This window comes from Leucoraja erinacea, chromosome 6 (genome assembly GCF_028641065.1).
Source record: "Leucoraja erinacea ecotype New England chromosome 6, Leri_hhj_1, whole genome shotgun sequence".
NCBI classification, from domain to species: Eukaryota; Metazoa; Chordata; class Chondrichthyes; order Rajiformes; family Rajidae; genus Leucoraja; species Leucoraja erinaceus.
The window spans coordinates 48,410,973-48,433,294 of NC_073382.1; the positions used below are offsets into that span (position 1 = coordinate 48,410,973).

At 45.6% G+C, this 22,322-nt stretch overlaps 1 protein-coding gene across 3 annotated transcripts in view; it reads left to right on the forward strand.

Moving 5' to 3' along the window:
• Window positions 1–22,322, forward strand: part of sacs (sacsin molecular chaperone) — a 106,030-nt gene that overhangs the window by 68,296 nt on the left and 15,412 nt on the right. The window contains exon 1 of one of the 3 annotated variants that reach the window (XM_055636958.1): window positions 1,714–1,734. The exons of the other annotated variants lie outside the window; for them this stretch is intronic. The gene's annotated coding sequence lies outside the window, so the exon portion shown is untranslated. Of the gene's footprint in view, window positions 1–1,713; window positions 1,735–22,322 lie in introns of those variants that run through there. 3 annotated transcript variants of the gene reach the window in all.

Below are 22,322 nucleotides of genomic sequence, written 5' to 3' on the forward strand. Positions count from 1 at the left end.
CTTCAGCCCACCGAGACGATGCCGACCATCGATCACCCCATACACTGGTTCTATCCTTGACATTAAGGGCATTTTACAGAAGCCAATTAAACTATAAACCCGCACGTCATTTGGATATGGGATGAAACCAGAGCTCCCAGACATAAACCCACGTGATTACAGGGAGAACATGCAAACTCCGTACAGACAGCACCCGTAGTCAGAATCAAACCCAGGTCTTTGACACCATAAGGCAGCAACTCTACCGCTGCGCCACCGTGCCGCCTGTGAATGGAGTGGATCTACATGAGGTTCTGCCTCAAGAAGGTGGCATCTATCATCAGGGATCCCCACCATTTGGGCCTTGCCCTCTACATGCAGCAACCATTTATGCAGGAGGTACAGGAGCCTGAAGCCCCGCACCACTAAGTTCAGGAACAACTACTTTCCAGCAACCATAATACTCTTGAACCGTCCTGCACAACCCTAATCCTATATCCACATAAAACCCTGTGGATGGCCTCTTGCACTACCATGCAATTTTTCCCAATCGTGTTGTTGCATTAATGTCTTGTTTTGTAACGTTTTTTTCGTTTGGCCATCTTGCATAATTTGTTTTTTTGTGTTATCTGAATCAATGTGCCAGTGAGATAAGATTTCAAGTAAGATTAAGCTGCAAGTAAGATTCTCATTGGATCCATACCTCACTGTACTTATGCATATGGCAATAAACTCCACTCGACCCTTACTTAACACTCTGATTCTTGTTGGTACTTACTCTGCTCATCACCATCGGCGTTCACTCTAAACGAGTATGACTGTCCTCTCCTCTCGATAGGGTTGTCTACTTGTGGGTCTGCAGGTGTCTGCAGAGGCCGATCCGTGATCCACACACCTTGGTGCAACGTGGGCAATGGAGACTGGCAGTGATTGGTAGTCGTCGAATCCCGCTCTCTCCTTACGGTGCTGTCGCTTTGTCTCTGTGACACGGATTAGTTCCATTTCGTGACGTGCAGCTCCTTCCTGCACGAATTTCCTCCAGGAGACCTGTCCAGTGCAATGTGCTCCCAGTTGCTCGATGTGATGTGCAATTTCTTTACTCGAAGTTGTCCTTGAATCGTTTCTTTGGCCCGCCGGGGGCTCGCCGACCTTCCCTCAATTGCGAGTACAGGATTTGTTTAGGGAGACGTGTGTTGGACATGTGGATAACATGGCTGATTCTTGTTGGTACTTAATCTGATAACTCTCAATGAATTACTTAAGATCATGTTTCTACCTCTGACAAAAAACTGAATACTATTCTTGTTATTATGTTCAAAGCTTCAACATCAGCGATAAATTATTGTATTACATATGAACCAAGTACAAATGTGTAGATAGAAACAAGGAACTGCAGATGCTGATTTACACAAAGGGACACAAAATGCAGGAGTAACTCAGCCGGTCAGGCAGCATCTCCGGAGAACGTGGATAGGTGCTGGTTTGTGTAGGGCTGAGTCTGAAGAATGGTCCTGACTCGAAACGTCACCTATCTATGTGTCCCGGAGATGCTGTCTGACCCGCTGAGTTACTCTGGCACTTTGTGTCCTAATGTGCAGATAGATACATTTTGTAAATTTTCAAGATCACTCGGAAGCTAACCAGTCGTTAAATTTCTAATAAAGTTTAATTCTTGACAGACAGGATCATGTACTGAATGTAATAATTCTGTTTGATTTTGAATTACAGTTCAGCAGTATCTTTTGGGATGTCCAGGTATGAAAGATTGAAGTGTGTTGGGGGTCTGTTCTATGCATGTACCACTTGGAGACTGTACTATAATGAAATGCATGCTTCTTGCTGTGTGTGTGTGTGTGTGTGTGTGTTTACTCCTGCGATTGTGTGAAACAAATAATGGAGGCATTGAAGAAACTCTAATCATATTGACAATTTTACCCGTGATTTAGCAAGAGTCTGCAGGTTGGAAAGACGAGGAACGTGCTCAAAAGCCTTTTAAGGCCAGCACTAAAAATTTCAAGATTAATCCAGTGGTTAAATTAGGAAAAATATTCTTACTTTTCGGAAATTGTGCCTAACATTTGACTGAAATAGTACAGGAGGGCAAGATCACTCAAATTTCGGGGATGAATCCATGCTTGAATATATCTGGTATAGAATTGATTGCTGAAATTATGATACGATAGAACTTTATCCTTACCAATTCGTAATTGCTTTATGCTTGTGTGTTAATTAGGATCACTCCTGAAGCAGTGCAGAATGTAAAGTAGAATCCTATCCAGGATTAGGTGAAATATGCCCTTCATTTCCCTGGCGAATACATTTAATTGGATATATTCTTTAAATGATAACCCCAGTATAGGTGACTAGATCGTTATATAATCCAGATGCTTAAAACTGGAGGCATTCGTAAATTGGTGGGAAAATTCAACTTGGGTTTTCAAAATTATATACTCTTTAGTGATACTGGATGTGGCATATTCTCTTAATGTTGCATGTTAATCTTAATGCTTGATTAGTAAGGGTGTCTGGTTATGGGACAAAGGCAGGGGAATGGGGTTCAGAAGGAAAGATAAATCAGCCACGGTTGAATGGCGAGGTAGATTTGATGGGCCAAATGGCCTAATTCTACTCCTGCAATCTATGAACTCATGGCAGAATGGCCTCATCCTGCTCCTTGATCTAATAATGCTGTATAATTCTTAATCATATAATTCTAAATCAAGCAAACCACAAATTTAAAATGTTGTTGTTTTAGGTTGATGCCCTTTAATTGGGCCAGGAGACAGCTGGTACTGCTTCAGTCTCACAATACCAAAAGACCCAGGTCGATCATCACCTTGGATGCTGTCTGCGTGCTGTCTGCACATGCTCCCCTGTGACCGCATGGGTTTTCTCCGTGAGCCTTTCTTCCCACATCCCGAAGACCTGCGGTCTGTGGGTTAATTGGCATCTGTGAATTTATTGCCCCTTGAATGTAGCGAGTGGATGAGAAAGCAGGATAACGTAGAACTAGTGTGCATGGGTGATGGATGGTCGGCATTGACCCTGTGGGCAGATGGACCTGTTTAAATGCCATATCTCTAAACTAAACTCTAAACCTCACTGTTAAAATATTTTAGGACATTTCAGTGGGATCTTGATCAGCTAGGTATGTAGTTTGGTTAGTTTATTGACATGTGTACCTAGGTACAGTGAAAAGCTTTAGTTGCGTGCTAACCAGTCAGCGGAAAGACAATATATGATTACAATCGAGCTATCCACAGTGTACAGATACACGATGAAGGGAATAATGTGAATAATGTTTAGTGGATGATAAAGTCCAATCAAAGATAGTCCGAGTGTCTCCAATAAGGTAGATAGTAGCTCAGGACTGCACTCTAGTTATTGGTAAGATGGTTCAGTTGCCTGATAACAGCTGGAAAGAAACTTTAAGGTGAGGAATGGCAAAGTAATTTGATTCTGATTAATTCAGATAAATGCGAGGTGTTGGAAAGTCAAATCAGCTGGGTGTCTCCAATTGCTCTCCTATTTTTGCTCCAGATTCCAGTATCTGCCTTCTCTTCTGCTCACAGAAGGATTACCCCCTACAATAACTTGCTGAAAAGAGCGCGGTCAATGTGCATCCATCTTTGCAAGTGCTCTGAATGAACAATAACCTGGAAAACGTGCATGTTGTGGAGTAGTTGACTGCCTCAAACCTAATCAATTAATTATTTTAAAAAATAATAAAAAAATAAAAAACCTAATCAATTAACACTGTGTGCTCAAGATATTGAACTGAGTTTATTCAAATCCTGTGTATAGGTAGTTATCTTGAAGGACTAAATAAAACAAGTGAATACGAGTGCACTTTAAGAAAAGGAATATAAAAATAATAGAATTTAGATAACTGATTTCCTGTTTTCTTGCAATTGTATTTGATAAAGTAAGACAATTGAATAATTAACATCAAGACCATAAGACATGGGCCGAATAGCCTAATTTTGCTCCGATCAAGTCTACTCCGTCATTCAATCATGGCTAATTTATCTTTCCCTTTCAACCCCATTCTCCTACCTTCTCCCCATAACCCCTGACATCCGAGACTCTCCCATTACTAGAAATATCCTCTCCACATCCACTCTATCAAATGCTCTAGCAAGTGTACTTGAATGAAGAGTATTTGTTCACCTACCTTGGTTTCTCTTGCCTAACCAGTAGACCACCCTTAGAGTCATAGAATGATACAGTGTGGAAACAGGCCCTTCTGCCCAACTCGCCCACACCTGCCAACAATGTCCCAGCTACACTAGTCCCACTTGCCTGTGCTTGGTCCATATCCCTCCAAGCCTGTCCAATCCATCTTCTGCTTCTGTTGTATGTCATTTAGACCTGCTGCTCCGTTGAGGCGAGCCAGGCCAACGTGTCATCGTCCAGGTCAATCAGACCTCGTTCACCATTCGGTGGCCGGTGTTTGGGGCAACTGGCGACTATGTGCTCCACTGTCTGTGTTGGGTCCCCACACTCGCAGGAGACGCTGTCCACGAGGCCCCACCTCTTCATCGCTACTCCATAGCGTCCGATGCCTGTCCTCAAGCGGTTGAGGGTTGTCCACTGCTTTCGGAGCAGGTCCTGGCCAGGGACGTCCATGGGGTCATTGATGTACTGGTGTAGCCGAGATGGTTCCGCTGACTTCCACTGGTCTCTCCATCTCGTCTTGACCCAGGTGGTCTTAGAAGCATCAGCCGGTGTTGTGTAGAGCAGCTCTTGGGCTTGCGTGGCAAAGGGGTGCCGTGACTTGAGGCGCACTCGTCGTGGTGTCTCTGTGACGATCTGATGGAGGAGGTGGGATTCACTGGTCTGCCTTTCGAGAGAGGGCCAGCGGGGCTGCTTCTTGTCTGATGTTGGCCGGCGCGATGCCAGCGAGGACGGGCAGTTGGTTTACTGGGGTGGCTCGTAGGCATCCGGAGACAGTCCGCAGGGCGCAGTTGAGGGCAGCATCCAGGTTCTTGGCGTGAGGAACTACGGCACCAGACTGGGGCGCAGTACTCGGCGGCTGAGAACACCAGGGCCACTGTGGACGTGCGCAGTGTCTTTGTCGTGGCTCCCCATGTGGTGCCCGCTAGGTGACGTATCAGTGCGGCACGGGCGCTTGTCTTTGCCTTGGCACCTTCCAGGTGTTGTTTGAATGACAACGTTCTGTCGAGCTTCACAGCGAGGTACGTGGGGACGGGCTGGGACCGTAACCGGGCGTTATCCACCATGACGTTCATCTCGCGGGTCGCTTCCCTGTTGTTGAGGTGGAACATTGAAGATGTTGTCTTACCCATGCTGAGCTTAAGGCGCCAGTTCCTCAGGTATGAAGACAGGATGTTCATGTCTTCAGAGAGGCCCTATTCTGCTGCTTCCCAGGATGGCTTACTGAGTAGGATGGCCAGGTCATCAGCATAGCCATACTTTGACTGGGTTGCAGGCAGGTCATGGGTGTAGATGTTGAACAGCATTGTTGCCAGCACTGAGCCCTGTGGGACGCCTCACTCTGCTGCATTGCCCGTTGCTGGTGTGTTGCCTGAAGCTGCGGTTGCTCAGCATCTCCATGATGAAGCTCACCATGTGCTTGTCTGGGATGTGTTTCCAGAAGCTTCATGTGTAGTCCACGCAGCCAGACAGTATCCTATGCAGCTGTGAGGTCCAACAAGACAGCACCTGCCTTCTCCCCTGCCTGGAAGCTGGCCTCTGTCTTGGCACAGGAGGGTCACCTGGTCTGCCGTTGACCTACCGCTTCGGAAGCCAGCCTGTTCTTTAGGCAGCTGGGGGTTGATCACTGGATTGAGATGTGTGTGGAGGAGACGTTCCAGGAGCTTGTATGGAACACACAGCAGTGAGATGGGTCGGTATCCCTTGGGGTCATCGCTAGGCCTGTTTGGCTTCGGCAGAGCGATCACCTTGGCACGGCGCCAGATCTTTGGCTGCTTCAGGCAGCGGAAACACGTGGAGAGGAAGGAGTACAGCCAGTCAGTTGCCTTCTTGCCTTGGTGTTTTATGTATTCCGGGTGGATGCCGTCGGTGCCTGGTGCCTTACCGGTTTTCAGCTGTCGGATGGCTTGCTCGATTTCTTGTGTTGTAAAATCGTGGGATAGGTTGGAGTTGCAGCTCGAGGCCCTGTGCAGCTCATGGACTCTCGCCAATGTTGTTCTGGTGAAGTCCTTGTCTGCGTTGGGGAAGTGGCCGTTGCTCAGCAGTAGCGATGTGATGGAATTTACAGTGAAGACGCGGTAAAGACATTGGTTTCGCGTTGTGGGCTTATGAGCCTGAAAGCTACTCGTGGAGGAGGCTGCGTAGAGCCTGCCTTTGTCCCCTCCGTCCAATCCATGTACCTGTCTGTTTCTTAAACAATGGGATAGTCCCAGCCTCAACTACCTCCTCTGGCAGCTTGTTCCATACACCCACCACCCTTTGTGTGAAAAGGTTACCCCTCGGAACTCTTCAAGGCTCTTCCTCACTACCCTTGATCCCATGTAGCTTGTGCCATTTTCTGAAATGATCTTTTCCAATTGACTATCCTATATACTTGCAGACATTCCTATAAACTATTTACTCCCATTGCTCCATCCTTGCCCACTAGGAGGAAACCCACGTGGTCAGCACCTGAGATCAGGATTGAATGAACCTGGGTCTCTGTGGCACCAAGAGGCAGCAGTTCTACCAGCTGCATCACTGTGCCACCCTCTTGCCTTGCATTATCTTGTGTTTAGGGATACAAAGAAAAACTTTGTTTATGGGCCATTCAGGCGAATCGTACCATACGTAACGATATCTAGTTAATGCAAAAGAGAATAAAAAACACATTGTAGTTTATAGCATTACAGCTACAGAGAAAGTGCAGATAAATAAATGTGCATGGGTTGCAACATGGTAGATTGGAAGATCAAGAATTCATCTTTGGCATATGAGAAATCCATCCAAGAGTTTGATAACAGCGGGAAAGAAGCTGTTCTTGAAACTGATGTTACGTGCTGTCAAACTTTTTTTTATTTTGTTCACAATGGGAGAAGGGAGGAGGGGACAAGAGAAAATGTCTTGGGTGTAAGTGGCCCTTGATTATGTTGGCTGCTTTCCCAAGGTAACGGGAAGCGTAGAGTCGTAAACTCGTAGCCGTACAGCGCCGAAATGGCTCCGGCCCAACGTCCTGCCTATATATCTGCCTATATATGCCTCCGCCCTATATCTCTCTAAACCTAGCCTTTCCATGTACCTATTTAAATACTTCTTAAATGTTGCTACAGTACCTGCCTCAACTACCTTCAGCAGCTCCTTCCATACACACATTGCCCTTTTGTGTAAAAAAAAAAGACCCCTTGGAATTGGAGGGGGAAGATAGGCTAGTTTGGGCCTGGCTGCATTCTCAACTCTCCGCAATTTCTTGGTTTTGTGGGCTGAGCTGCTGCCAAACCAAGCAGTGATGGTGCTGCTTTCTACAAGTACTATCAGCTACGATAACTGTAGAAATTGGTAAGAATCATTGGAGACATGGCAGATTTCCTTGGCTGTTGTCACCTCGAGCTATTACTCAACTTCAGGTAAGGCACTCTTCTTGACGATGGTACAGTCATCGTAGCTGAAACACGATTCCTTCAGTGTGACAATTCTCTCTATGTGCGCGCATGTGTGTGCTGCAGAAATAGCTTGCACTTGCTGATCTGAGCTTCATATTTGAATTTTGTGTGGATTTGCAAAGACGCCTATAGAATACTTCCAATTTATAGAAAAAACATTCAATATTTGTTGTGTCAGCTTGAAAATTTACAATTATCTGATGTATCAGTAGAATCTGCTTCATATGTTATAGGAGCAGAATTAGGCCATTCTACCCATTGAGTCTACTCTGCCATTCAATCATGGCTGATCTAACTCTTCCTCTTAACCCCATTCTCCTGCCTTCTCCCTATGAACCCTGCTACACTTACTAATCAAGAACTTGTCAATCTCCACCTTAAAAATATCCAACAACGATTTCCTCAGCCGTCTATGGCAATTAATTCTGCTCCTATAACTGTGTTACCTGCTACTGTGATGCCTCTGATGAAATAAATGTAAAGAACCAAACTGCAACCCAATTATCACCCACAGTCCAGAGTGACTGGAGTATTCAAAGCCAAAAACCTCTAACAGTTTCATTACATCATTTATTAATAGCAATTTCATTTGTCTGCTCAACCCAAAGAAGTGATATCATCATTAATTTTGGCCAACATTCATTCATATCCTTTGTGATATTGTCACAACTTAGATCGGCTTAGGTATGTCAATGCCAAGGTGCCCTTATATTCCTCCCTACTTGATGAATGAACACTGCTGTTGATCACTGGTAAGCTATTTAATAGTGGAGGATATTGGAGCCAACCCTGATCATTTGTCAATGGATCCACGCTACATTCCTCTTGCAATATAGATTCTGATGGAGCCACAAATACCTTTCAATGCTTTATTTTCCAATACTTACTTCAAGCTGCAACAGTTACAGGTATTTGCCAAAATATAACGTTGTCAGTTTTTGTCAGTGTGGCGGGTCTGAAATATAGCATTGACTACAATGATAACAGGACTCGAGGAGCTGAGGTGAGAGAGGTTAAGCAGACTAGGGCTTTATTCCTTGGAGCGCAGGAAGATGACGGGTGATCTTAGAAAAAATAATAGGTGCAGAAGTAGGCCATTCGGCTCTTCTAGCCAGCACCGCCATTCAATAAGATCATGGCTGATCATGTAAAATCAGTACCCCTTGTGATCTTTATGAAACTGTATAAAATAACGATAGGAATAGATAGAGTAAATGCACAAAGTCCTTTACATAGAGTAAGGGAATCGAGAACCAGAGGACTAAGGTTTATGGTGAGGGTCGGGGGGAAGATTTAATAGGAACCTGAGGGACAACTTTTTTACACAAAGGGTGGTAGGTATATGGAGTGAGCTGCCAGAGGAGGTAGTTGAGGCAGGTACTATCCCAGCATTTAAAAACATTTAGATAGGTACATAAATGTTGGGTTTTGAGAGATGTGGGACAAATGCAGTCAGGTGGGACTAGTGTTGATTGGGCATGTTGATCAATGTGGGCATGTTAGGCCGAAGGGACTGTTTCCATGATTCTGACACTAAGTCAGCAACTGGCTGGGATTTACACTTGCATCTCAGGTTACTATCTCTGTGTTAGCGTTAAAATGCTGGAGTAATTCATCCTTCCATTTCCAAATTTGTCCATTCTGTTCACTTATTTTTTCACAAGATGCATAAACGTCTTGAATTAAAACAACCATTATGATATAGGAAGTTCAAGGAACTGCAGGTGCACATTTATACAAAAAAAGTTACAAAGTGCTGGAGTAACTCAGCAGATCAGGAGGCATCTCGGGAGAACATGGCTATTTCAGGACAGGACCTTGTGTTAACGTTAGCTGGCCAACAGTAGTTTTGTTGATTATTGTCACGTGTACCAAGGTGCAGTGACTAGCTTTTTGTTGCTTGCTATCCAGTCAAAGAAAATACTAAATATGATTACAATCAAGCTGTCCATAGTGTGCAGATAAAGGATAAAGGGTACAACATTTAGTGTAAGATAGTCTGATTAAAGTTCAAAGGTCTCCAATGAGGTAGATGGGAGTCCGGGACCACACTCTAGCTAATGAGAAGCAAGCAGAAGCTTTTGGTTTTATTTCCCTAAATATACTAATGATTTAATTATTCAGCCCTGGATTGGTTGAGAGAGATCAACAGTTTAAGTATAGAAACAAGGAACTGCAGATGCTGGTTTATACCAAAGATAAGCACAAAGGGAAAAAAAGGATGGCTGATCTTTTGGGTCGGGACCCTTCTGCGGACTGTTCAGACAAAAGTCTGAAGAAGGGTCCTGACCCAAAACTTCACCTATTCCTTTTCTCCAGAGATGCTGCATGACCCGCTGAGTTATTCCGCATTTTGTGTCAATGATGTAAATAGTTTTGAAGGGACAATTCACTTACTTAGACCAGTGGTGACTGATTAGGAATGTGCTTTCTGAGTATGAAGCGCACAACAGAGTTTGTTTGGTCCCTGGAGTGGTGAGCTATTTTCTATTTATAATCCTGCCACCTGCATTGCAATGTCAACATTGCATTGGCCGGCTTCCATAGTAGCAAGTCATGTTGGAGTGCCAGCCTGCACAGCTGTAGGCTGCTTGCCAGCATTAGCCCAAGATGCGGGTTTCATTTCACCCAACTGAGGATATGTTTCTTTCTCAAGTGCCTTCTGAAGTGTTACCTAATGCAGGGCAAATTAAATTGTTGAAAGCCGAATCTTGTCAGTGTCCATGGGATCTTCTTTTTCAAATGGGCGGCACAGTGGCACAGCAGTAGAGTTACTGCTTTACACTGCCAGAGACCCGGGTTAGATCCTGACTATGGGTGCTGTCTGTACGGAGCTTGTACGTGTTCTCTGTGACCGTATTGATTTTCTCCGAATGTTCCTGTTTCCTTCTACACTCCAAAGATGTACAGATTATAATAATGGCCTCATTTTTGGTGTAACCTTTATATTTAACTAGACCAAGTGCAGACCCGTTGGGTCTGTTTCCCCAATGGCGTTGGGGGGGGGCGGGGGGGCTGCGGCATCAAACTCACATTAACCACCCCCCAAACACACAGGTGGGGGGAGGGGGGTGAGAAGAGGGGAGGGAGGGGAGAGGAGGAGGAGGATACGGGACAGATTTGGGAGGGAAAGGAGAGCGGGGTAGGGGGTGAGAGAGGGGGATGGGGAGAGAGATGTGGGGGAGGGGGAGGGTGGGGAGGTAGGGGAGGGGGGAGAGGGAGGGGTGGGGGAGAGAGGGGAAAGAGTGGGGAGGGAGAGAGGAGGGGGAAAGGGGGAGAGGTGGAAGAGTGGGGAGGGAGGAGGAGAGGGGTAGGGGGAGTGATGGAAGAGGGACAGAGGGGTAGGAGGAAGGGGGCGGGTGGAGAGAGGGAAGGGGGTGGCGTAGAGAGGGAAGGGGGGTGAGGGAGAGAGGGAAAGGGGTGAGGAGAGGGAGCGGGGTGAGGAGAGAGGAGAGGGAAACATAGAACCATAGAAATTAAGTGTAGGAGTAGGCCATTCGGCCCTTCGAGCCTGCACCACCATTCAATATGATCGTGGCTGATCATCCAACTCAGTATCCTGTACCTGCCTTCTCTCCATACCCCCCTGATCCCTTTAGCCACAAGGGCCACATCTAACTCGCTCTTAAATATAGCCAATGAACTGGCCTCAACTATCTTCTGTGGCAGAGAATTCCAGAGATTCACCACTCTCTGTGTGAAAAATGTTTTTCTCATCTCTGTCCTAAAGGATTTCCCCCTTATCTTTAAACTGTGACCCCTTGTTCTGAACTTCCCCAACATCTGGAACAATCTTCCTGCATTTAGCCTGCCCAACCCCTTAAGAATTTCGTACATTTCTATAAGATTTGCCCTCAATCTTCTAAATTCTAGTGTGTACAAGCCAAGTCTATCCAGTCTTTCTTCATATGAAAGTCCTGACATCCCAGGAATCAGTCTGGCGAACCTTCTCTGTACTCCCTCTATGGCAACAATGTCTTTGAGCATTGGGCATTGTGACATCACACAATGGAACGTTCACCAGGGGCTGGGGCTGGGGCTGCTTCTATGGGTGAGAAGCCAGTTTTTTTTTGAAATATTGGGGGGGGAGAAGGATTTGATTAAAAATGTGTACATAAACACGACAAAATGTAATCAGGAGTTTTTATAAGATCCTCCCTCAATCTTCTAAAATCTAGCGAGTACAATCCGAGTCTATCCAGTCTTACTTCATATGAAAGTCCTGACATCCCAGGAATCAGTCTGGTGAACCTTCTCTGTACTCCCTCTATGGCAATAATGTATTTGAGCATTGGGCATTGTGACATCACACGATGGAACGTTCACCAGGGGCTGGGGCTCCTGCAAAGGCATATGTAAATGAATCCATTCCGATTGGACATATGTGAACTTTGGGCATTGTGTCATCACACGATGGAACGTTCACCAGGGGCTGGGGCTGGTGCTGCTTCTATGGGTGAGAAGCCAGTTTATTTTTGAAATATTGGTGGGGGGGGGAATGGAAAAGATGTCGGCGATTCTACGTCTAGTTTCGGAGTTGCAGGGAATCAAAGGAAGAAAGGCGGCCGGCAGCCGTCCATGTAAATGGATCCATTCCGATTGGACATCTGCGAGTATTGGGCATTGTGACATCACACGATGGAGCGAATCAAAAGGCAGAAAGGCAAACGGACGGCAGGCGGCAGGCACACAGTTTTAATATATAATAGATATTTTAATTTATATGAACTAATAGTAAGATTAAACGAGTACTTACCAGTATGAAGTTTGATCTGTATTTTATGAGGAGTTACGGTGAGGTATTACGTGAAGATCCCAGCCCAGTGCGCATGTGCGGCATACTTCGAAGCAGCGGTGTGAAATCACAGGATAGACACAATATTTGAAGTAAGATAGTAAAGATCATGAGACATCAGTTTATTAGTTTGATCTATATATTGAGGGTGGGAGCGGAGGGCACGTAATACCTCACCGTAACTCCTCATAAAATACAGATCAAACTTCATACTGGTAAGTACTCGTTTAATCTTACTATTTTACTTCGGAGTCACGTGAGTGATTCCGTGAAGACTTCAAAGGTCTGTGATTTCAAACCGTGTAACAGTTTTTATTTCACTCACTGCCGAAGTTTTTGAGGGAGGAAGTGTTATCGTAATCAACCAGTGGATCTGCTTTCACAAGAAACAGAAAGGTATTTGTTAACAATAACAAAATAAAAAGCTCCCCTGAGCTTAAATTAATATTGCCGTTTGTAATATTCTTTCTGCAATTAAATCAGGTTTATCAACGGTTTATAATTAAAATGTTCTGAACGTCGTTCCCTTGACCATTCTGCCGTATTGAGAATGTGGTCAAGTGGAGAGAATGTGGAGAATATGTCCATTCGTTCAGCCGCTGATATCAATGCTGCCCTAGTGGAATGGGATTAAAATGTATTATTATCTATTCCGGCAGCTTTCAGTACCTGTTTGAGCCACCTTGGAGTGGTTTGGCTCGTACCCCGTCTTGGGGTTTCTGTGGTTGACCCATAGGCTTTCCTCTCCCTCTAAGATTGTGGGTTGTGTCTATATATTGTAGTAGATGGGTCACCACACTCAACCTGGACTCTGGTGGGTAGGCCCGGACTCCCACCAGTGAATTGGGCGTTCCTGGTCCATATAGCCATATAACGATTACAGCACGGAAAACACAGGCGATCTCGACCCTACTAGTCCGTGCCGAACTCATAATCTCGCCTAGTCCCATATACCTGCGAGTTAGATTTTTACCAGACCTAGAATATGAACGTGATGCGTCTGGGGTAATCACCATGTTATCCAGTCTAGTTTTATGGAGTGACTGGACTCCGTGAGCGTGTACGAGAGCCATAAGCATGAGCGTTTTTAACATAGATTGAGCAAGCTGAGGGATCTGGCTGGTGCCATTCTCTGAGATATGTCAATATCACACCAATATCCCATACATGGGTATACCTGGGTTTTTGGGGCTTATTATTATAGTTGCCCTTCATAAGTTTACCTTCAGTAGATGGGATCCCATGCTCTGCTGTCATGCTGTTTTAGATAAGCAGATAAGGCGCTCCATGCTGTATTTACGGCACTGTAACTCACCTTTTAGTCATGGTGTAGATGTTCCAGGAACTCCAATACGTCAGTGGTTGAATAGTTTGTTGTCCCTGCGTCGTGGCAGTATTTTACCCATGTTAGCTTTTGGTGACTGTTCGCAGGGATGCCGACATGGTGGTAATGGTTCCTTTGGATAATCCCAGTCCCTGGTAAGGTCTATTCAAAACCTGCACCCAGGAGTTTGATGTTTTTCTGGCATGGGTGGCTTGTGCCTGATACTGGGTTGAGTCAGCAACCATGGTCCAATAGGGAAATCCATAGGTGACTCGCCCACCGTGTCGTGATGAACTGGGAACCATGGCTGTGTAGGCCGGTCGGGCACGTTCAAAATCTCGGAGACAGATCCCATCTGTATTGCGAAGTGCCCGTCTGATGAGGCAGAAGGGAGGAAGGCAAAGCAGAAATTCCCCCTTCCAGCGTGTAGGCATCTATCGCTGCTGCCTCTAATCTGGTTCCTAAGTCACATACATGGGTTACTGGTGATTCCGTCTTGTGCAACCAAATTGATATCTGGCTTTCAAACTGCTTAATACCTTTAGCAGATATTTTGGGTTTGACATCTATTCAATGTAATCATAAATTTTACCCCGTGACATGGTGTCTCCCACTGTGTTCTAGCTTCCTAGGACATAGGCAGCTGATAGTTAAAATGTCTTTTGACACACCATTGCCAGATTTGTTTGACCAATTTGTTGCACAATAATGATTATTATGCTCCCCATATGGTTGATATAAGCCACCACCATAGTATTATCAATCCGTAACCACATATGTACGTGCTGCATTTGAAATGCATATGCTTTTTAGCCCAATAGGCGATCACCAATTCCCAAGTAGTTGATGCCCGGTATGTGTAGTAACGATGTTTGTGAATTGGTCCATCTGTTACCTGTGCTGGATATGGAGTTTAGTTGCTCCCCAGCCTAAAGTACTGGCATCGGTTTTTAATAACCAAGTTGGGATTGGTGATGATAATAGGGCTGAAAACTATGCCAAATATATGTCTGCCCACCACCGTAATTGTGATATAGCTTCAGTGGGTACATTCATGATTTGATTATAGTGACCCAAGTACCTTGGCAAAGTAACAGTCATATGGACGGAATTATTATTGAAGCCCAGATAATCCATGGTAGTTAACGCTTCAATTCTGGTTTATCTGGGCGTGGGATAAACCTCAGAGCTTTAGGGAGCTGTTTCGTAGCTAGAACTGCTGCCACAGCTAATTCCTTTGTTTCCCCTAATATGAGGATATCATCCAATATATACCATGATTATGCTTGTTTTCTTAATATTTTCATGGCCATTTTTTAAATATTTATAATAGTTTAGGGCTGAGGTTAGACCATAAGGAATGCTCTATGCTCCCATATCTATAATGATCCTAGTGTATGGGTATAAGATAGTTAGCATCTTCCATATCAATGCTCCCCATAGGTATCCTTTGGAGATCAGATGTCTGGCAGTGACAAAAACCCGTCTCCATCTTAAAGTGTATATACTCAACAGATTTATTTAGTGATATTAGATCAATGATGATGCTACATTCACCATCTTTTGTAGTTTTGGTGAATATATTCAATACAAATTCCAATGGTTCATGTTTACTCCCATGATCCGTTTAGTAATGAGCCTTTCTAGTTCAGCTTGACCTTCTCACTTCTCTTTCTTAGAGGGAGAAAATGCCCTTTGGGCGCATTGCTGAACTGGCGGTAATATGCCCAATTTGAATTCGTTTTTATCCACTAATACTGTTGAGTATATTTTAGTTATTTGTGACAGCATCCCATGCTTTATCAACAAGTGTAAATGCCCCCCCCCCGCAGTTAGTAGAACACCCTTATTTAGTGTAAACTGGGAGGAACCAGACTACCTACCTCCATGTTTATTGTTTTTTCATGAAGGCCTAGTTTGCTGGTATGCTGGTGCTGTCGGTGGGGCGGCGCATTTTCCCACGGCTCCGCTCTGGGCCCCTGTCTAAAAAGAACTTTGGGGGTAATGTGAAGCGGTCGCCAGGCTTTCACCAGTCCTTGTTTGATATTGCTGGTGGATGCCGAGGGGTGCTGCCAGCTGGGTGTTGGATGCGATGTCCTGCTCGTTCCATGGCCTGCCCTCATGAGGCGCACAGGTTTAGCTGCCTCTCTTCCCGCAGCAGCGGTTTGCATAGCCCCGTATATTTGGGGTTGCGGGCAGGTCTTATATGCACCATTGTTCAGTCGAGTATCCCAAATTTGGGAACATCTTAGGCGTCAGCACCCTGGTAGTGCAGCGGGATAGTCTCATCCTGGGAGAACCACCTTGGTGATCATGGCGTCTCGCCTGCCAGGTGAGTATGATCCGTGGAAAACGAGCAAAGGCGATAACATCTTGACCCTTCTGTTAGGAGCTTCAGAATTCGCTGCTTTTAGCTCTTGTCTGCGAGTCTGCTGACCCAGCTGCCTGCGGATTTGCCTTTAGAAAGGCCTGCTCCTGCAGGGCTTTGTTGGGAAGATGGTCGCGTGGAGGAGCCATGTAGTGGCCCACGACACCCAGTAGCTCTTCCTGATCCTGCTCCCCTGGCATACTGCTGTTCTCGTCCGCCTGCCCAGCGTTTAAGCCAGCCCAGCCCTGGCCTCCTTAGCTAGCCTCAAAAGAGGGAGCAAAAGGGTGTGCTATAAATTGGAGGAGGCATAGCTCAAACTCCGCTGTTGCATCAATCCCTCAACAAGGGAGATGGCTAGTGCAATAGCACTGGGGTAGGAGTGTCAGCTCCCTTGGCATTCAGCCAGTGCCCCTTTCTCCTGGAGGTTTTGAACTCCATGACCTCCTCTGGCTTGGGGAGACAGACATACTTATTTTTGCTGTCTCCAACCTGTTCCAGTTTTGGAGGAAGTTGGCTCCTGTAGAACCTGTAAATTGGTAAGATTTTTGTCTTACCTGTATGTAGAGGCTGCCTGCCGTTTTTCAGGCGGCATTGTAGCGGTTCCCGGGCGGCGATTCTCCGTGTCAGGAGTCTGCAGGGCTGCCGGTCGGGTTTTTAAATTTCCCGCCGGTCCGCTGCTGTTCCCGGGCTGGAAGTGTCTGTGTACCACGTGTACATGGAGTGCGTGAGGCTGCAGCCACTGTTTGAATATCTAAAGGGGCTGCTCCTTGCCTTCTGGCTGCATTTTTCACCCACCATCCTCATCTTTGGACACCCTGTGCGTAGGGGAGAGGGTAGGGCTGAAGATGTCCTGGTTGGGTTGCTCCTGGGACTGGCCAAGCTGGCCATCCGCGAGTCACGGCGCCAGGCGGTGGAGGGCTCTACCCGAGCCAGCTGCCTGCCCCTTTTCCGGGGTTACGTCCGTGCCCGGGTGGGATTAGAAAGGGAATACGCCCTGTCTGTGGGCACCCTGAGGGAGTTTCGGGACCGTTGGGCTCCGCAGGGTGTTGAATGTATCCTCAATAAGGATTCTATCATAGTTGTATAGTAGTTTATTACGGATACATGTTTGTATTGTATTATGGTGGTGGGTTCTGGTTTGTTTTATTGTAGTGTAAATATTATTTTTAATAATTGAATAAATTTTGTTGTAAAAAAAAAAAACAGAACAGACCTGTCCCCGGTCTACTCCACGGAGGAGCGTTTCCATCGCGGGGGCAGCAACGGAACAGGCCTGTCCCCGCTCGACTCCACGGAGGAGCGTTTCCATCACGGGGGCAGCAACAAATCGGTAGGATCGCTTACCTGGCGCTCCGCTATCCCGACACCGCGCCCAGCCCCGCTAGAGCCTCAGCAGTGGGCTGGAAGTAACGCCACGGAAGCGTCCGGCCGGTGGCTCCGACTTATCGGATGGGACGTCTTTCCACCCGCTCGGGAGGAAAGACAGCTGCCTGCACAGACCTGCCCCCCCGCTCGACTCCACGGAGGAGCGTTTCATCTCGCGGGGGCAGCAACAAGGCGGTAGGACCGCTTACCGGGCGGTCCGCTACCCCGACACCGCAACCGAGCCCAGCCCCGCTAGCGCCTGAGCAGCGGGCTGGATGTAAAAGCCAATGAAGAGGCGTTTCCGGCCGGTGGCTCCGACTTATCGGACGGGGACGTCTCTCCACCCAGGCGGGGGAGAGACAGCCGCCTGGAGCGGCTCTTGGAGCAGGAGCTCCAGCGAGGTGCACCCCAGGAGGGGCGCTCTCGCAGAGGGGGTCAGGCTCTCCCTCCACAGTGCCTTGTGCACTGTCCATTGCTTCCTCCTTTCCAGAGGATAGCTTTGGTAACCAGGACTGGGCTGGTCAAGAACAGGGGCAATGGCTGAAGATCTCGGAAGTATGCAAGGGGTGCAGGAACAGGAAGAGCTGCTAGGTGTAGTGTGTGGTGGACAGCTACGTGGAAACCCCACGTGCAGGAGGCGTTAAAAGCCTGACGACAGCCATCACATCATTTTTTCCTCGTTCCATGGACAAATACGGAGATGACCACAACCTTCGTAAACAAGTCATAAGACCCCAGCCACTGAGCTAGACCCACTGCTCTGTGGCAAAAACCTCACAAAGCATATGAAGGACATGCAAGAGGTTTTACAAAACTTTCGGCTCATGAGGGCAGGGCCGGGACGAGTAACCAAAAATAGTAATTCCTACGCAGCAGCACCCCATCGCATCCATCAGTCAATGTCTACCATATCGGACTGATGAAAGCTCGGGGTCCGCATCTATCACCGAAAGTCTTAGTTAGACCAGGGCCCAGAGCGGACCCCATGGGAAATGTGCCACCCCCCAATGTCACCGCCACGTCAGACGACGTGCAACACTCATTGGACCGGCAGGAAACAAAGAATACCCATAACCATGGAGGTAGGTGGGTCTGGTTCCTACCAGTATATAGAGCATACTAACACATGGGAGTCTATCACGAGTGATCAGTATATACTCAATGGCATTAGTGAATACAATTCGTACTAGAAAAATTGCCACCAGGTCAACATTCACCCCAGAGGGTATTTTTCCTCTCTCCGTTAAAGAAACAAGAGGGACAAGCTGAACTGGTGAGACTAATTACAAAGGGTGTCATGGGGAAACCTGAACCCTTGCAATTCGTATCAAATATATTCACTAAACCCTACAAAGATGGCGGATGTCCCATCATCATTGGCTTAACTTCACTAAATATGTTTGTTAAGTATATACATTTCAAAATGGAACCGGTTGTTACTGTCAAACAACTAAATTCCAAAGGATACTTCATGGCAAGCATTCATCTTAAAGATGTTTACCATTTAGTACCATTCACAAGGATCATCGCAGATACCTGAAATTTAACTGGATGGGGCAGCTATAGCAGTTTAAAGCGTTACCCAATGGGCTCACATCAGCCCAAGAGTGTCACCCAGACACTAAAACCAGCTCTGGCAATATTCAGAAGACAAAAACATATTGTCATGGCATATCTTGATGATATCCTAAATGGTAGGCAAGACCATGAATTTGACTATGTTAGCTGTTCAGCTACCACACAGTTATTCAAAACCCTGGGGTTGTCTTACATCCAGATAAATCTAAGTTGAAGCCATCCTTTATCATGGACTACTTGGGCTTCACAATTAATTCAGTCTACGTGACTGTAACATTGCCAAGAGACAACATAGTTGAATTGGCACAATCGTACAACAATTTAATGGTCAACAAACTACCAACTACTCGACAAGTAACAGAGTAATTGGGATAATGGTAGCAGCATTTCCAGCTACATAATTCGGAACTTTGTACCAAAAACGACATACAGGTCATTATGATCGTTTCATGAAGTTACCCACTGAAGTAATATCAGAACTACATTGGTGGGCAAAAAACGTTTGACATAGTTTCAGCCTATTATCATCACTAACCCTACGCCAGTTATCCAAACAGATGCCAGTGCTCAAGACTGGGGAGCACCTAACTCTATATCCAGCACAAGTAGTAGATGGACTAACCCAGAATCATCGTTACCACTTACACTGGGCATTAATTATCTAGAGATGTTTGGGTGACTTTTTATGGTTTAAAAGCATATGCATAAATATGCATCACTTGCATGTACGGTTATAAATAGATAATACTACGGTGGTGGCCTACATTAACCATATGGGCGGCATAAAATCGGTATCATGCGACAAGTTGGTCAATACAATTTGGCAATGGTGTGTCCAAAGACATATTTGTCCAGCACTACTTGTCCAGCATCAAAAAATGGGAGAAGTACTGCTTGGATACAGGGACCACCTACTCAACCGCTACAGTTACCAACGTACTGGAATTCCTGGCGAACCTTCACCACGATGAAGGACTTCAGCTACAGAGCCATCAACACAGCTAGAATTGCCCTGCCTGTCTATTTAAAACCAGCTCCAGGACAGTAGGCCATGGGGTCCCACCAGCTGGTGGTCAAACTAATGAAGGGTATTTACAACTCTAACCCCTAGACCAAGGTACACCCATATATGGGATGTCAGTGTGCTCCTGACATACCTCAGGGGATGCCCACCAGCCAGATCCCTCAACCTGAAACCATCTATGCTCAAAACACTCATGTTGATGGCACTTGTAGCTGCACAGAGGGTCCAGTCACTACACCTATTGCGACTGGACACCATGCTCACAGCTCCAGACCAGATCTCTGTCGTTATCCAGGGAATGATCAAACAGAGCAGACCAGGAACACCTGATCCAGTCGTGGAATTCCGGGCTTACCTGCCAGAAACACGGTTATGTGCCATGACCCTATTATCCTACATAGACACAACCAAAATATTCGAGGGAGATGAAAAGCCTTGTGGGTCAGTCATAAAAAAACCTTATGGTCGGGTGACGAGCCATTTCGAGATGGCTCAAGCAGGTGCTAAAAGCTGCTGGGATAAAAACTGACATGTACAAAGTTCATTCCACCAGGGCAGCATCCACGTCGATGGCTAAAAGAATGGACGTGCCTATAAACCACATCCTGGCTACAGCAGGATGGTGGGGGGAAAGACAGTTCAGAAATTTTATAATAAGCCGTTGGCAAAACCTGTTTTATTTGCAGGAAAGATTTCCAGACTGCAAATATTTAATTTAAGCCCAGGGGAGCAATTTTAATTTCTTTGTTGTTATTGTTAAAAATACCATTGTGTTTTTCTACAAACAGATTCATTGGTTGATTACGATAACACACTTCCTCCCTCAAAGACTTCTGCAGTGATGTAGTAATAACTGTTACACGGTTTAAAATCACAGAGCTTTGAAATCTTCACGGAATCACTCACGTGACTCTGAAGTAAAATAGTAAGATTAAACGAGAACTTACCAGTTTGAAGTTTGATCTGTATTTTATGAGGAGTTACGATGAGGGATTACGTGCCCTCCGCTCCCACCCTCAATAATATGGGTCAAATTCATAAACTGATGTCTCCTTATCTTTACTATGTTTACTTCAATAACTGTGTCTATCTGTGATTCCACACCGCTGCTTTGAAGTATGCCGTGCATGCGTGCTGAACGGGTTCTTCACGTAATCCCTCATCGTAACTCCTCATAAAATACAGATCAAACTTCAAACTGGTAAGTTCTCGTTTAATCTTACTAGTTTAGCTTATTATTATCATGTGTTCTGAGGTATAGTGAGAAGATTTTGTTTGTGTGCTGCCCAGTCAAAGAAAAGACTACATAGGAATACAATGAAGCCGCCACAGTCCATAGATAAAGGATAAAGGGTACAACATGCTGTACCCTTTTTTTCCCTTGGCAAGGCTGCCAGCATAATAAAGGACCAGTCTCATCCCGGGCATTCCCTCTTCTCCCATCAGGTAAGAAGTACAGAAATGAGGAATTGCATATCTCCAGATTCAGGGACAGTTTCTTCCCAGCTGTTATCAGGCAACTGAACCATCCTATCACCAGCTAGAGAGCGGGCATGCGCTACCATCTACCACATTGGAGACCTTCGGACTATCTTTAATCGGACTTTACTGGACTTTACCTTGTACTAAACGCTATTCCCTTTATCCTGTATGGCTTTATTGTAATCATGTATAGTTTTTCTGCTGGCAATAATAAACTAAAATAAAATAAAACTAAACTAGTCCAGTTTTGCAGCACTCAAAATGATAGTAAAGGCAATTGATGTACATTGACAGTTAATATATAATTATTCTTAAAATTATGTAATAATCTGTACATACAATATAAAATATTAAGTGTGAAGAAAGTTACGCCCAGAGAGTGGCACAGTGGTGCAACGGTGGAGCTGCAGTCTCACAGCACCAGCAATCCTGATTACGGGTGCTGCCTGTACGGAGTTTGCACGTTCTCCCCGTGTACTCCGGTTTCCTCACACATTTCAAATACGTACAGGTTTGTAGGTTAACTGGCTTCTGTAAATTGTTCCTAGTGTGTAGTGTACGTATGCGTGATCATTGGTTGGCAGGACACGGTGGGCCTGTTTCCATGCTGTATCTCTAAACTATCCTAAACTAAACTAAGTGGGGCCACTGTTATAACCAACATAAAAGCTTTTCACTGTACCTCGGTACACAAGACAATAAACTAAACTAAACATTTAGTGTAAAGTTAGAAACTTTTAGTTATAGTTTCAGTTTTCAGTTATAGAGACAGCATTAATTACAGCTGTTTTTTTTTGTCTTTTTAATTCTCC